Raw genomic sequence first — 17460 nt, forward strand, 5'->3', positions numbered from 1 at the left:
CCTTGGTAATATATTCTTTGTGATCGTTGAGTTGTTTTCTGATTTCCCTAAATTGCCTTTCTGTGTTTTCTTGTATATCTCTGAGTATTTTTAAGATTTCTATTTTAAATTCTCTGTCATTTGGCTCCAAGGCTTCCAATATGTTAAATCTTTTCTCCATAGATTTTTCCACATCTATTTGTGTTACCTCTCTGTCTTTTGTATCCATAATGTTCGATTTCCTTTTTCTTATTGGCATCTGAAGGTGGTCTTGATGATAGTGTTAATTAGAATTAATAAAAAATAAAAAGGAAAAGAAAAAAAAAAAGAAAAAAGAAAAAAGGAAAACACTCCACAAAAAAAAAAGTAATAATTTATTATTTCCCCCTTTTTTTCTTTCTTCTCTTCCCCTCCTCTCACCTCCTTAGGGAAATATCGTGATGACCTGTGAATTATATTATGCTAAATGGAACAAAAACTGCCTATAATGGAGGGCCTGATTTGGGGTAAAGAGTTCAAGGGGCAAAAAAGGGAGTAGGGACCTACTAAATATAAAAAATAAAAAAAAGGGAGAAAATCTTAGACAAGCATAAAATGATTTGCTTGTAAGTGATGGTCGACTAAGAGATATAATGAGAGGGATGAGAGGGAAACAGAAAAAAGGAGAGAAAAAACAATAATTAAAGAAGAAAAAAATAAAAATAAAAATAATAAGTAAAAATCTGTTGTATTAAGTGGAGCGAAGACTAAATACAATGGAGACTTTGGGTTGGGAGGAATGCTAGTGAGTTAAAAAGCAATGTAAAAAGTGCCCAAAATGCCACAAAAACAAACAAATAAAGGAAAACCAAGAACAAAAGCAGAAGAAGAAAAAAAAGAACAACAACAACAAAAAAAATCCACAAAAACTTGAGTCCCAAATTAAATAATTTGTTCGTGATTGAGGCTTAAATGGGAGGAAAAGTAAAAGGAGAAAAGAAGAAATGAATAGAAAGGAAAAAATAAGAGTAAGAGAGAAATGAAGGAAGAAAAAAAAGGAAAGGAAAAAAAAAACAAAAGGGGAGAGAGTGAGAGTTAAGGGTTTTGGAGTGTAACCCTAAAGGAGAGTTAGGATGATTTTAGAAAAGAAATAAAATGTAACACTCATGGGTAGTGTTGTTCAAGAAAAGGGTAGCATAAGATGGGTAGAGAGTAAAAGGACCGAGGTGGAAGAAATAGAAATAACAATAAAGGCAATAAGATAGAAGAAAGAAACAACAACAACAAAGAATTAGTGGAACAAGTTATAAAGTCTGTGGATTTTTCTTGATTTTGAGAGGTTAACTTCTTCCTTTTTTCTTTTCTCTCCCTCTTCCTGATCAGTGACTCTGTGCCCCAGGTTCTGCCCCTGTGTCACTCTTAGGTAGGAATTTGCAGTTGATGGGATTCTATGGCAATGTCATATAATTGGCTTTAGTCTCGCTGGTAGTCAAGGCTTGTTGGCGTCTGCAGAGTCCAACAATGAGAGAGTTTGCTTTCCTAGAGTCTCTTTCCTAGTCTCCCCTTCCTGAATTAGCAGCCTGGTGATCCAGCTATGAGGCTGCCACTGTTTCTGTCTGGGGAGTAAGAGGCTCAAAGAGCGGGGAAATCCCCACTCTATCCTCACTCAGCGCAAAGCTCTGGGTAAGGCTCTGGGAGTTAGAACCTCCAGCGTAATCAGGTGGGGCTGGGAGTCAATTGTTGTCAAGGTGACTGTTCAGCACCTATCATTCAGTTGGACCACTCAACCCAGGCTTTCCACACTTGGTAGCCTGTTTTGGCTGGGAAGAAGAAGCACTAGTTGCTGTTTGCTTTATGGATCTTAATATCTGCCAAGTCCCTCTTGTTAGGTATATCCCTGAATATGGAGGCTCTGTCAATCAGAAGTTGCCCCCGCCCCTTTAGCGAAAGGCACTGAAAAATATCATGCCTCTTGTCTTGGATCGCTGAACTGGGAGAGATCTTATCAATTAGAGCCCCGTGGGTGCGTAGATTTCGTGGGTTAAGCTAATTTCAGTGATTGGATCTGCAGCTGTGCTCTAGAAAGTATTTCAGGCTGCCTGCACGCCCCTCCCCCCAACGCTTGATTGTTAGCTTGAATGGCTGGGTGAGGTGCCCCGCCCACGGAGAGAATCTCCTGACTAGGAAAGACAGCCTTGGCGCCCCTCCCGGACTGCGACTCAGGGCGCGTGCGTGGTTTCTCCGCATGCCAGTGGTCGGACCGCGGCACGGAGGGGGGGGGGGGGGGAAGGCCGCGCGCGCCCGGTTTCTCAGGGTATGCTGGGGCGGCCGCCAGCGCCCAGGCTGCCGTCCTGGAGTGTGGGCGGGCAGCTGCACGTGTGGGTTGACTCACCACAGGTGTACTCCCTCCTCAGCAACAGTCCTTTTGCTTTCAGTGTGTGTGTGGAACTCCGGAATGCTCCGAGGATAAATTTTTCTGTTTCTAGTTGATAAATTTGTTGAGATTTTGGGGAGATCTGTCGGACGCGCTGCTCACCGCGCCATTTCCGTGACGTCACTGAGAGTTTATATTTATTGCAGCATGGATGCATGCTAAAGACTATGCTAGGCATAATATGTGTCTATGCATGTGTGCATGTATGTGTATGCACACAGTTATGCATGACTTATATGTGAATATGTGTATATGCATGTGAGTGTGTGTGTGTATCTATCTCCTCCCTCTCATCACCTCTGGCATTGGACTGCTCATCCCACCTGGCAGGTTGGGCAGCTGGCAGGAGGGTGAGAAATTCAGTAGGTGCATGTAAGGACTGAGGGCAGAGCAGCTGGGGAACAGGACCACCTTTAAGCACAGGCCCTGGGCCTCTGCCGTACATCCTCTGCTTTGCATAAAATGCCTAACATGAAGAATTCTTTTCTGGCCCTGAGCACAACCTGATCTGCAGATGGCTGGGTCATGTGGTGGGTGTGTGAGTGGGGGCCTACTGCTGTGAGATACATCACTGGACCGGCAGACTGCACCCGCGGCCCTGTGGGCTCCTGGAGAAGGGCCAGTGGGCTGAGCAGAGGCAGGGCGGGACCTGGTTGGGGGTCTTTGTTCCCCATCTTCCCTCTGCTCTGCGAGCTCACCGCTCAGCCCTTCTGCCTCAGTTTACTCATTTGAAAAGTGAGCTGTTAGTAGCAATGATTTCTATGACTACTGTTGAATAGTATCACTATCAAATGTGGTGAATATCAAAGCAGATAATACATATACTGCTTCTAATATCCTGCTTCAGACAGAATAGCCCCATGAATGGTTGCTGCTATTCTGGCTGTGATAATCCCACTCATACGAAGATGTTGCACTTATGGAAATGCAAAGAACAGTGAGCAGCTCTGAGTGCTGAGAGAGTACTGGGGAAGGACACATGGTGCCAGGTCTGGGAAGGTCACTGGGCAACCAGCTCACGGCAGGGGTGAGGAGGGATCCAGGCACTTCCCTCAGAACAGTTCCGGCATGAAGACATTCATCAAGCGTCCACCCCTCCGGGGGGCACACAGCAGGCTGGGCCTGGACAGACGCAACCATTGGTCTTTGGAGCCAGTTTCCAAGCACCCAATTATCTGATAGCCAAGTGGGGTGGGAAACATTACAGTCTAGAGTTTTCTTTTAATATAAGTCTTTAACTATACCTTTAAATATAATAATCTTCTTTTTATAAAAGTTAAATTTAATTAAACTAAGTCTCAGAAAGTGACTGTGAAGTGCTACGTGACTTTTCATCTGTTACAAAGAAGTTTCTAGTTGTTGCCATGTTCAGGTCTCCGGTAGTGTGGCCTTTTTTATATATTTATGTAAATGTTGGTGTGTGCTTTGTTGTTTGAATCTCATAATCAAGATATTCAGATAACTTTGTCAAAATAAACAGCCTATACTTATGAATTGCTAAATTAAAAGAGATGCAGGCAGTTTTTCAAGAGCTCTTGAAGAAAGGCACATCTTTTAAACGTTAAACCTGTGTTAAGTTTGTCGAGCCCCTGCTTGGACAGAAGCTCAGCAGCGTGGTCCTTCGGGTGGGCTGTGTCCCCCGAAACAGGCTGCTGTGCTGTCACGTGAGGAAGCAGGGTGGGGACAGCAGCCATCGTCTAGGACGGTCCTGTACAAGCTTGTTTGAGGGTTTGCGTTGATGACTACCGAGCGGCACTCACTCAAGGTGCCCTAATCCCTGGCTGTGGTTCCGTGCTGGGACGTGAATATGAGAGGTGGGGGGAAGCCAGTTTAGAGGTGCCAGTACCCTTCAGACCAGAGGTGACTTGCTTCCTTCCACAGCCCGTGGCCAATGACTGACTTGGGGCACAGTAGACACATCTCCTCTGCTTCTAGGAGAGGCAGAAGCTGGCTCGTGAGTGGTGGATGGAATGTGTGCTTGCAACTCAGAGGCTAGTGTCCGAACTGGCGCTATGAGGGAGGGCCTTGCTCTCACCCAGGACCCAGTGGGGGTCTGTAGTGCCACGTTTCATCAATAGCTCGCCAGTTAAGGAGGTTTTGCTTTCTTCCTCCAAGTACCCTGCAGAATGCTCTCCGTGTCTGCTGACAGTCAGAGGCTGTCGTTCCCTGTTACCAACTTCACTTATTTCAGCCCCAGCAGTGACTCTGTTTTGCTTCCAGTTGTAGCTAAAGGTGGGGGGGGGGACCTCATCTCTGCTCCTGACCTGTTCCCAGCAGGCCCACTGAGACCTCCTCCCCAGTCCCCACACCTAAGCACCTCGCTGCTTTGTGGCTCTCTGCCATGTAGAATGTGCTTATACTGGTGGCTGTGTTGTAACCACTGCTGAGAAAAAGGCAATTGTGCTATGAGAGATGGTTTTGCAGCTTGAAGAGTGAGAATTGGGGCTTCAGAGCCCAGCTGGCCCTGGCTTGACTCCTGGCTGTGACAGTGAGTCCTGAAGTCTGGGGGTGGCGGTCCTCGGACTTCATTCTTCTAGAGTTCTTTGATTTGCCTCCTTTGACAAAATTAGCTCCTTGAGGATGGCCTGGCCTCCTCCTCCCCTGAACCACTGCCGCCCGAGAACCCAGAACGCTGCTGACTGAGCAGCTCACTAATCATGAACTTCATCTTGGAGAGCATGACTGCAGCTGTCATGGAGCCGATGACCTTGGCCTCAGGCTGCCCAGTCTCCTCACAGACACCCAGTGTGCCAGCTGTGGGGCGTGGAGGAGCCTGTTTTGCAGTTTCTACTCCTGACTTTGACTCTGACTCAGTATCTGCAGATGGGGACGGACAGGCACATTTATCAGTAAGTACACACTGATTCCCCAGCCTAGGTTTAGAGCGCGGAGGGGCTTGTTCTGCAGTTTCTACTCCTGACTCTGACTCTGACTCTGACTCAGTATCTGCAGATGGGGACGGACAGGCACATTTATCAGTAAGTACACACTGATTCCCCAGCCTAGGTTTAGAGCGCGGAGGGGCTTGCCCTGCACATCCTGCTCTGATTTGTGGCATCCCTGCGCACGCGTGCTGCCCAGTCCATAGCTAAGCAAATACCTCCTGGCAATGGCTTCAGAATCACATGGTGGCTAAGAGAAATCTTCAGGATTCTTCTGTCAAGTCATTTTAAGCCGCACTTTCTTTTCTTGAGATTTGAAGCAATGAGTCTACTTATCCAAGTTCTATACAAGTAGATAGTGGCTGTGGAAAAAATAATCTTTAGACTTTGTACCAGTTAGAAATTGTACATAATAAACTTTAAAACCGTGTGGCTTACAACAGCAATGGCTTGTTACTTTTCACAGTGCTGTGGTTGAGAGCTGAGCTGAGCCTCGTGGCACTGGCTGACGTTTCCCGCTGGGCTGTGTTTCACTTGCTGCTGGGCTGGGATGGAGGCCCGGGAAGGCTGCACTCACATGACCAGTTTATTGAAGCTGCCCCCCAAATGGCTTCCCTATGTGGCTAAACTGAGCTCCTCGCAGCATGGTGGTCTCAGGGTGACCCACTTTCTTACATAGTGGTTTATATAAAAAATTATATTGGAAGCTTCCTGCCCCATAGCACATGGTCCCAGGACTGGCCGAAGTCAAAGCAGTCAAAGGCTAGCCCAGCTTCAGGGTGATGAACGTGGATAACAGGTCCTGACATGTCTTGATAAACAATGCAGCATGCATATATAAGAAGGAAAATGGTGGAAGCCATCATTGAAGACCATGTCCCACAGTCTCAGACCAGGCTCAGACGCCTGCTCTGCCGATGGGCAGCTGTGCTGTGCCAGGCATGACACTTAACCTCTCTGAGCAGAAGGAGTCTCATTTCTTTCTTTTTTTTTTTTTTTTTGTATTTTTCTGAAGCTGGAAACGGGGAGAGACAGTCAGACAGACTCCCGCATGCGCCCAACCAGGATCCACCCGGCACGCCCACCAGGGGGCGATGCTCTACCCACCAGGGGGTGATGCTCTGCCCCTCCAGGGTGTCGCTCTGTTGCGACCAGAGGCACTCTAGCGCCTGGGGCAGAGGCCAAGGAGCCATCCCCAGCGCCCGGGCCATCTTTGCTCCAATAGAGCCTCGGCTGCAGGAGGGGAAGAGAGAGACAGAGAGGAAGGAGAGGGGGAGGGGTGGAGAAGCAGATGGGCGCTTCTCCTGTGTGCCCTGGCCGGGAATCGAACCCGGGACTTCTGCACGCCAGGCCGATGCTCTACCACTGAGCCAAACGGCCAGGACCTGAGTCTCGTTTCTCAAACAGAGAGGACACTAACTGGATAGATTCGCTGGAGGGAGAGATACAATAATACACACAGTGGACATATAGGAGGCCTCTGCTAGTTATATTAGAAAAAAGACACCTTAGTTCTAAGTCGCACATGGAGGCAGGATCCAGCCAGTGTTCCCTTGGTCCACTGCAGAGCTCACCTGCCAGCTCTCACCAGCCTTTGCAGGGCAGGCCAGAAATGCCCACGAGACGAGTGCAGATAGGAGTAAGCGGGCTCATGTCTTCTCTCTCCACTCCTCCTTGGACAGCTCGGAGGCATGTCGGCGGGCATAGCCTCTCTCATCTGCAGGGGCTGCACTCCACTGGCTTCCCAGGGTGACCCCCTGAGCGCACATTCTGCTATCACACTCTCCCACCTCACTTCCCTAAAGCCTTAATGTCCTTCTCGGGATCACCACCCCCACAGACACTTGAACCCCAATTCTTGTCTCACGGCTGCTTTTAGAAAAACCAAAACTAACAGACCATTACAATTCTCTAAATATGTGATATGATTTAATAGAACCAATTGCCCGTGATTTATGCAGTTTACTTCTTGGTTTCCAGTTTCAGAGAGAAACCTGGTAGTGCCCACAGGTATCATAGCAATACCGCATTTGTGTTTCTAGGGCAAAGCAGTCATTTCAGTTCTCTGTTCTAAAGGCCAAAATGTGTAACAGCTAGCAGGATCTCCCCGTCAATTCCAACTTAGCCCTCAGGCTAAGGGCAGGGCAGTGGGGCTGGAGTAAGAAGGGAGTGTGTGAAAAGCAATGCTCTCACTGGGGGAGTGGCTGCTGAGGAGTGTTGTTCTTAGGTCTGAGCCATGGTTTCTTGTGGGGAGGGAATTACTTTTGTTCAGAAGAAAATTCCTTGATGAGCGCCAGGGACAGAGAGGAGGGCATGGGTTAGCCTGGGCTACAGGGCCCTGGCTTGGCTTAATCTGCTCTACCTTGGACATGCAAAGGCACCTGGAGACACAAAGAGAGGTAAGGGGAAAGAGCAAGTGGAGGAGAGGGGAGAGAACACCAGTAGCTCCATGGTGATTTGTGCACATGATCCAAGGACTTTAAAGAGTGGGACTATCTGGCCTGACCAGGCGGTGGCGCAGCGCATGGAATGTTGAACTGGGATGCGGAGGACCCAGATTTGAAACACCAAGGTCACACTGGCTTGAGCATGGTCTCTCCAGCTTGAGCGCAGGCTCACAAGCTTGAGCGCGGGGTCCCTGGCTTGAGTGTGGGATCATAGACATGACCCAATGGTCACTGGCTTGAGCCCAAAGGTCACTGGTTTGAGCAAGAGGTCACTCACTCTGCTGTAGTCCCCCCAACCCCAGTCAAGGCACATATGAGAAAGCAATCACTGAGCAACTAAGGTGCTGCAACAAAGAATTGATGCTTCTCATCTCTCTCCCTTCCTGTCTGTCTGTCCCTAGCTGTCCCTCTCTCTGACTCTCTCCATCATTGTCAGAAAAAAAAAAAAAAGAAAGAAAAAAAAAAGAGTGGGACTATCTATTAAGTTGTTTGCATTTCTTCATGAAAATTCTTTAATCCTTTTAAACATTTGTTAAAGTGTCCCCCTGACATAAATGATGTGTGTGTTTGTGTGTGTGTATGTGCACACACATGTGTGTATGTTGATTAAAGTACAGGTTCGAGATCTCTCCAAGGATCAACCAAACACGAAGAAGAGTGAGAACTGGGAAATAATTGCCCCAATCGCCGTGGTTGGCAGAACACCGGTGCATAGGTGTGTGCAAGTCTTGAGGAGGACACAGATTTTCCACAGATCATAGAGAGACTGAATGAAAACTTTCTGGGTGTCAAGAGGCAGCAGGACATGAGGTCTGGCTGAGGAATACAGCGGAATATCTGAGCCGCCACTTGAGTGCATGTTGAGTAGGGTCACTTTGCTAGAAAAAGCTCAGAGATAGATTTAGAGGTGAGTGACCATGCCCCCATCCCAGGGAGCATGAAGCACATAAGACTTTGGGGACGTCTGCCCCTCTCTCAGTGACTACTGGATCTTAGACCTTTTCTAACAGTGTCAGCTAAACCAACATAATTTGTACTTGTCTTCCTCCTGCTTCTGTTGACTTCACAGACTGGGGTAGGAATTGGTGGAAGAGCTGTTATACATGTATTTCTCAAACTTTTTAATCTTGCAGAGATCACATGGTGAGGTTAGGTAAAACTCTGTGTATGTGACATGAGTGTGAGAGACAGACAGCAGCATAGTGGAGGTGCTTGCCAGCCCCACTCGCTGGGCAGCATCCCTGCCCTGCTTTGAGAAATTCACAGTCCTCCCAATGGACTGCCTTTGAGAAAGCAAATTTTCAAAGACTCTTCAGAATTCTGGTGTGTGCTAGGTCAGCCTTCAAAGAGTCTGACATTGAAAGGGTCATAGTTTATGACCCCAAATAGCAGAGGAATTTACAGATTTGACACCAAGCAGGCTTCAAATGTATCAAGGATATCAAGCAAAGTGTTTTGTTGTTCTTTCTTTCTGTCCCAGAGTCACCCAGAAGACACGGGCTTGCCCACATGGCTGTGTTTCAGGCCACGTAATGTATAAGCATGAAGAATAAGACAGAAAAGAGCCTAGGACTGCTCATCCACAGGAACACCAACTAGAGGTGGTGAAAGGTACCTGGCCCTCTACTCCAGACCTATCTTCTATCCGTAGTCTTCAAAACAATTTTAAGCATTACCTCAGTTAGTGTCACCACTGGCCTGTGAGGTACCAGCAGAAAAGCTCATGACTCATTTTAGAGAGGAGAAGCCTACAGTTCAGAGGCACCCAGCCAGATCACGACCAAGCCTGGTCTTAAAAGGTCCTCTGATTCTATTCTTCCAGAAGTCACAGCCCACAAACCTACAGGGGCCAGGAAATAATGTAAGAGAATTAAATGAACAAAGCTATGGGGCACTAAGGAGTGGTGGGGACCACAGCCAATGGAGTAGTTATTATCTATCTAAGAAAGGAGCTGCTCTTTTGCCCCATCTGATGGTGTGCATGTAATGACATAGGCTCTGTTTTACTAGATTTTTCAAATTTACCAAAATTCATTTCCACAGAAAATTATTTGGCAATTACTTTTCAAAAACAATCAGGTGCAGATTAAACAAAACAAGTTTTAGGAGGTATTCAGCCCACAAGATGTGATTATTTTTCCAGCCCATACCTTGGTAGAAAGAGGTTGAGTGGGGGTGTGGCCAGGGCAGGTGAGCGGCAGCGGGTGATGACCCCTGCTCTGCATTCTCAACATTAGCCTGTCCCTGCTTGTTCTGCATGTACAGTTCTGCAGAGATGAGTTATAGGGCCAGGGAGTGGCTCCCCAGCCATAGTTTCTTTGAAGGGAAAGTAAAAAATTGTGACTGTTAACCTCATTAGCTAGGAAGGCTTAAGTACAGACTTGCTCATGTCCAAGCCCACCTCCCTCCTCCAGTCCAGCTCCCACCAGAATCCTGCCTCTGGCATTCACGTCTGCAAAGTCACTGTTGGAATTTATGGCAAAATGTCTTTTTCCTTAGTAAGGGATGCAGTTAATATCTGATGTCTGCTTTCATCAGTCAGTCTGCTTTTAGCCGTGTTATTTTTGTAAAGATGGATGACAATGAAAAGCCTTCACCTTATCTGCAGCTGTCATGTTGGGGCAGTTTATACTCAGTATCGAGACTCATTCCTCTTGAGAATAGTCCAGACTTGTGGGTGTGACTTTTTTGGTCTCTGACTGTCACTCTCTGTGACCTTATCCAGCTCCTTCCTCATGTGCAGGGAGACAGGTCAGTTTATCTACGGTTGTCCATCACTAGGCAACTTGGGTTTTCCTTTTCTTGTATGTGTGCTGCCCAAGCCCCCCAGATGGGTATTCAGCTTTCTTGGCAGTTGGATTTTTCTGGAAGGTCTATGTTTTTTTCTGTGACAATCAATGCAGTTCCAGAAAGAAGCCAGAAGCACACACTCCTCTCTTCTCCAAACCAACCATGCCTGAAGCACCTGCTCCATCCTGAGCCTGCTCCAAGAATGTGACACATGACAGGTGAGGCCAGGACTGGGGATTTCAGGTACTCAATGCCTCTCATGGAGCCTTTTTTCATCTTGCCTTAGCATTTCTTCTATTTAAAACAACAACAACACAAAAAGCTATATAATAATAATAATAATAATAATAATAATAATAATAATAATAAAAACTACAGCCACACTGGAGGCAGCTCTGGATAGGAAGAAGGCAGCTTTGGAAAGAATGTGGATTTGCCCCATCGATGGCTTTTCATTGTGAAAACACGCCAAAAGGCAAAAGAGAACTCTCTTTCAAAAATCTCTTTATTTTTTTTCTTAATTCTACTTAGGAGAGTGATGACAGAGAAATGACATTGTGCAGGAGGCTCCCAATATCTCCCCTTGAAATTTCAACAAATTCAACAACTAAAGACAGACAAAAAACCTCAGGAGCACCTGAAATATACACACACCAAACAAAGGTATGATTGGGCGAAAAGGTGGCTGAATATATAATCCACTCTGAAGGAAATAAGATGGAGAACAGAGTATTCTGCTTTCCTCGATGACCTGAGGAAGAGCCACATTCATCTGGAACCAAGAGAAACAGAGGATCTGGGGCAGAGGGAAGAAGCTGGGGTAGGGTGGATGATCAAGCAGAGGAGAGAGCGTGCTGGCTTGGCCTGAGATTGTGGATGCGGGGCTAGCATGGGTGGCAGGCTCTGACAAAGGTTGCCGGAGCAGGTTGCCCATGGAGGCCAGCACTGGAACAGCTTTGGGCTTTGTGCATTCCCGGGTCTGTGATCGTGGGAAGTGCGCGAGTGGCTCCACCTGGTGCCTCTGGCATGGGTGCCTGCATTTGCAGGCAGAGAGGCTAGGCCCAAGATTGTCAGTGGTGGACTTCTGCATGGGCTATAGCCAGCATTTCTGTGTGGTCCCGGTTCCCCAACCAACAGCACGGGAAGTGCACAAGAACTGGAATGCCTAGGCCTGGAGCTGTCTGGGTGGGGCACCTCTGCGAGCTGATACAGGTCACAAAGCTCATTCCTGAATTTCCAGCATTGACTGAGATCACAGGCATCGTGTGCCTAAGTGGGCGGGAGCAGACCTTTGTGTGTACTGCAGAAGTCGTGGGGGCTGGGTGTGCCATGTTGCTTGCTGTGGACTACCAAACATGGCACAAGGGAGAAAAGCCTGTGGAGATTAGACCCGTGGAGCATTGAGGCATACTAGACATGCCCAGGGACCCTTAGAAAGGTGTCTGATCAGCATTCGACTCCCAGCCCAGCCTGTTTTCACTGGTGGCTCTTGTTGGCACAGCCTTACCAAGAATTGTGCTTTGAGTGGTGCTGGAAGAAGGATCTAGCTGCTCTTAGAGCCTCTTGCTCTGCAAGCAGTGGCTGGGGAAACCTCACAGCTAAGTCCCCAGGCTGGTAGCTCAGGAGGGAGAGAGGGAGAGAGGCACCTGGAAAACTGAGTTTCCCATTGTCGGAGCCTGCAAACCCTAACAAGCTCCACCTATCAATGGGACTGAGGCCCAGCATATGTCATTGCCATAGCAACACTTCTACTCAAGGGCACCACAAGGGCAAAACCTGTAGCACAGCGCCACTGAAAGAAAAAAAAAAAGGAGCTACCTCTCAAAACCAGGAAAAAATTACATTTTTTATAACTTCTTTCTTTTTTTCTTCTCTTCCTTTTTTCGCCACTTTGGCCATTTTATCTTTTTTCTATTTTATTCTTTCCTTTTCCTTTTGAACTTCATTATCTATAGTTTTACATTTTTCATTCTTGTTTCTTTTATGAGGGTTACATTTAAAAAAACCTTAACTTTTTTTTCTTCTTTTTTCTTTCTTTTGCTTTTTCTCTCATTCAAATGTCATTTATCAACAAATTATTTTATTATAGATTCATATTTTTCTTTGTTGCATTGTGCTTGTTTTTGACTTCATATTTTATCTCTTTATTATCTCTAATTATCCCTCAGTTCTGGCTCTCCATTCTCTATAGTTTTTGTTCCATTTATCATAATAGAGTTTTCAGTTTTTCATTGTATCTTTTCAATTTTTATTTTATTTTTTAAATTATCTCTTAATAATGTCATTAACATTATCACTCTCAAATGCCATTAAGGAAAAAGAAATCAAATATTGTGAATACAAAAGACAGAGATGAGCTCAGATAGATGATGAAAAATCTTTAGAAAAAAATCTCAAAAGCCTGGAAACCTTTGAGTTAAATGACAGAGAATTAAAAATTGAAGTTCTAAAAATACTCAGGGAAATACAAGAAAGCACAGAAAGGCAATTTAGAGAGTTCAAAAAACAATTTAATGAACAAAAAGAATACATCACTACGAAAATTAAAACTATAAAAAGGAATCAAACATAGATGAAAAACTGAATACATGAAATGAAAAACGAGGTAACAAGCTTAGCTAATAGAACAGGTCAGATAGAGTAGACAATTAGTGACATAAAAGACAGGAATCTAGAGATACTGCAGAGAGAACAGGTGAGAGACTTATGAATTAAAGAAGTATGAGAAAGCCCTACAGGAATTGTCTGACTCCATCAGAAAGAGCAACATAAGAATAATGGGTATATCAGAAGGAGAAGAGGGAGAAAATGGAATGGAGACCATATTCAAACAAACAATAGACGAGAACTTCCCAGGCCTGTGGAAAGAATTACAGCCTCGATTCCAAGAAGCAAACAGAACACCAAGTTACCTTAACCCAAATAGAACTACTCCAAGGCACATCATAATGAAATTATCACAAATCAATGACAAAGAAAAAATCATCAAGACAGCCAGGGAAAAGAAGAATACAACATATAAAGGAAGGCCCATTAGGCTATCATCAGATTTCTCAGCAGAAACTCAACAAGACAGGAGAGTGGACCCCAATATTTAAAGTACTAAAAGAGAGGAACGTCCAGTCAGAAATACTATATCCATCAAAACTATCCTTCAAATATGAAGGGGAAATTAAAACATTCAGAGATATAGAGAAGATGAGGGAATTTATCACCAGAAAACTCCCACTTCAAGAAATACTTTGTATCTGACCAGATACAGAGAACAAAACAAAACAAAATCACAAGTAAAAGCTCCAACACAATCACAATAAAAACAAGATTAGTCTGTGACAACAAAAACAAAAAAGGGGAGAACACAAAAATTAACAGTAACAAAGCAGAATGGAGTGCAGAAGCACTCATGAGATAATGGACTACAATAAATATGATATATATCTTTTCTATTTCCTAATAGTAACCACCCCTGAAAAAATTACCACAGAAACACATGGCTTAAAAAAATAAGAAACAGAGGAAAGAATTATGGAATACAACCAAACAAAAACAAATGACAGAAAAACAAAAGAGAAGAACCAAACAAGATACAGAGTTATCAGAAAGCAATATGGGCCCTGGCCAGTTGGCTCAGTGGTAGAGCATCGGCCTGGCATGCAGGAGTCCCAGGTTTGATCCCTGGCCAGGGCACACAAGAGAAGCACCCATCTGCTTCTTCACTCCTCCCCCTCTCCTTCCTCTCTGTCTCTCTCTTCCCTTCCCGCAGCCGAAGCTCCATTGGAGCAGAGATGGCCCGGGTGCTGAGAATGGCTCCATGGCCTCTGCCTCAGGTGCTAGAATGGCTCTGGTTGCAACAGAGCAACAGCCCAGATGGCCAGAGCATTGCCCCCTGGTGGGCATGCTGGGTGGATCCTAGTCGGGTGCATGCAGGAGTCTGTCTGCCTCCCCGTTTCCAACTTCAGAAAAATACAAAACAAAAAAAGAAGAAAAAAGAAAGAAAGAAAGAAATATGTATAATGGCAATAGGAAACCCTCAAGTGTCAATAATTACACTAAATGTAAATAAATTGAACTCACCAATAAAAAGACACAAAGTTGCAGAATAAATCAAAAAAGAAAATCAACTTTTTGCTGTCTTCAAGAAACACATCTAAGCTACAAGGATAAAAACAAATTCAAAGTGAAAGGTTGGAAAATGATTATCCAAGCAAATAACATCAAAAGAAAAGCAGGTGTAGCCATACTCATATCTAACAATGCTGACTACAAGACAGCAATGGTAATCAGAGGCAAAGATGGTCATTTCATAATGATAAAGGGGACATTAAATCAAGAAGACATAACATTTCTTAATATATATGCACCAAACCAAGGAGCAACAAAGTATATAAGACATCTACTAATTGATCTAAAAATAAACATCGACAAAAATGCAATCATACTTGGAGACCTCAATACACTGCTGATGGCTCTAGATCATTCATCCAAACAGAAAATCAATAAAGAAATATGGGCCTGAAACGAAATACCAGAACAATTGGATATGCTAGACATCTACAGGACATTTCATCCCCAAGTGCCAGAGTGTACATTTTTTCTCCAGTGTACATGGAACATTCTCAAGAATTGACCATATGTTGGACCACAGAACTAACATCAACAAATTTAGAAAGATTAAAATTATACCAAGTGTATTCTCTGACCATAAAGCTTTAAAACTAGAATTCAATTGCAAAAAAGGAATAAACAAACCCACACAAATGTGGAAATTAAACAACATACTTCTAAAAAATGAGTGGGTCAAAGAAGAAATAAAAGCAGAGATCAAAAGATACAGACAAATAAAAATGACATATTAGAATCTCTGGGATGTAGCAAAATAAGTAAAAAAAAAGGGAAGTTCATATCACTACAGGCTTATATGAACAAACAAGAGAGAGCCCAAGTAAACACCTTAACATCACATCTTAAGGAATTAGAAAAAAAAGAACAAAGGCAACCCAAAAAAAGCAGAATGGAAATAATAAAAATCAGAGCAGAAATAAATGAAATAGAGAACAGGAAAACAATAGAAAAAATTAATAAAACAAGGAGTAGGTTCTTTGAAAGGATCAACAAAATTAATAGACCCCTGGCAAGACTCAGTAAGGAAAAAAGAGAAAGGACTCATATAAACAAAATCCAAGATGAAAGAGGAGAAATCACCACAGATATCATAGATATACAAAGAATTATTATAGAATACTATGTAAAACTATATGCCACCAAATTTAACAATATAGAAGAAATGGATAAATTCCTAGAACAATACAATTTTCCTAGACTGAGTCATGAAGAAGTAGATAGCCTAAACAGACCCATAAGCAGGGAGGAAATAGAAACAACTATCAAAAACCTCCCATAAAATAAAAGTTCAGGCCAGACGGCTATACTAGTGAATTCTATCAAACATTCAAAGAAGATTTGGTTGCCTGACCTGTGGTGGCACAGTGGATAAAGCGTCGACCTGGAAATGCTGAGGTCACCGGTTTGAAACCCTGGGCTTGCCTGGTCAAGGCACATATGGGAGTTGATGCTTCCAGCTTCTCCCCTCCTTCTCTCTCTCTGTCTCTCCTCTCTCTCTCTCTCTCTGTCTCTCCCTCTCCTCCCTAAAAAATGAACAAATAAAAAAAAATTAAAAAAAAAAAACAAAAACAAAGAAGATTTGGTTCCTGTCCTACTCAAAATCTTTCAAAAAATTGAAGAAGTAATACTTTCAAACACATTTTATGAGGCCAATGTAACCCTCATACTAATACCTGGCAAGGACAACACAAAAAAAAGAAAACTACAGACCAATATCTCTAATGAATACAGGTGCTAAAATCCTAAATAAAATACTAGCAAACCGAATAGAACACCTTATTAAAAAAAAATTCATCATGATCAAGTAGGATTTATCCCTTAATCACAAGGATGGTTCAACATACGCAAAACAGTTAATGTAAGACACCATATCAACAAAACAAAGAACAAAAACCATATGATTCTAACAATAAATGAAGAAAAGGCATTCAATAAAATATAACATAATTTTATGTTTAAAACACTAAACAAAATGAGTATAGAAAAAAAATCTCAACAAAATGAAGATAATTTATGACAACCCATTGGCTAACATCATATTAAATGGCAAAAAACTGAGGACTTTTCTCTAAAATCAGGAACAAGACCAGGTTGCCCACTCTCTCCACTCCTATTCAACATAGTGCTGGACGTTCTAGCCAGAGCAATCAGACAAGAGAAAGAAATAAAAGGCATTCATTTGGGGAAAGAAGTAAAAGTTTCACTTTTTGTAGATAATATGATCCTGTACATTGAAAACCCCAAAGACTCCACAGAAAGACTATTAGAAACAATAAACCAATAGAGTAACATCACAGGATATAAAATTAATATACAGAAATCTATTGTCTTCCTATATGCCAACAATAAAACATCAGAAAATAAACTAAAAAAATCCCTTTTAAGGTGGCAACAACAAAAAAAAATAAAATACTTAGGAATAAACATAACAAAGAATATAAAGAACATATATAATGAAAACTACAGCCTTATCTGTGGTGGCGCAGTGGATAAAGTGTCAACCTGGAAACGCTAAGGTTGCCGGTTCAAAAAAAACCCTGGGCTTGCTTGGTCAAGGCACATATGGGAGTTGATGCTTTCTGCTCCTCCCCCTTTCTCTCTCTCTCTCTCTCTCTCTCTCTCCCCCCTCTCTATAATGAATAAATAAAATCTTAAAAAAAAAAACTACAAAGCATTGTTAAGGGAAATTTAAAAAGATACAATGAAATGGAAAAATATTCCTTGTTCTTGAATGGGAAGAATAAATATAGTCAAAATGACCATATTACCCAAAGCCATACACAAATTTTATGCAATTCTCATCAAAATTCCAATGTCATTTTTTAAA

Source organism: Saccopteryx bilineata, chromosome 6 (genome assembly GCF_036850765.1).
Source record: "Saccopteryx bilineata isolate mSacBil1 chromosome 6, mSacBil1_pri_phased_curated, whole genome shotgun sequence".
Lineage (NCBI taxonomy): Eukaryota > Metazoa > Chordata > Mammalia > Chiroptera > Emballonuridae > Saccopteryx > Saccopteryx bilineata.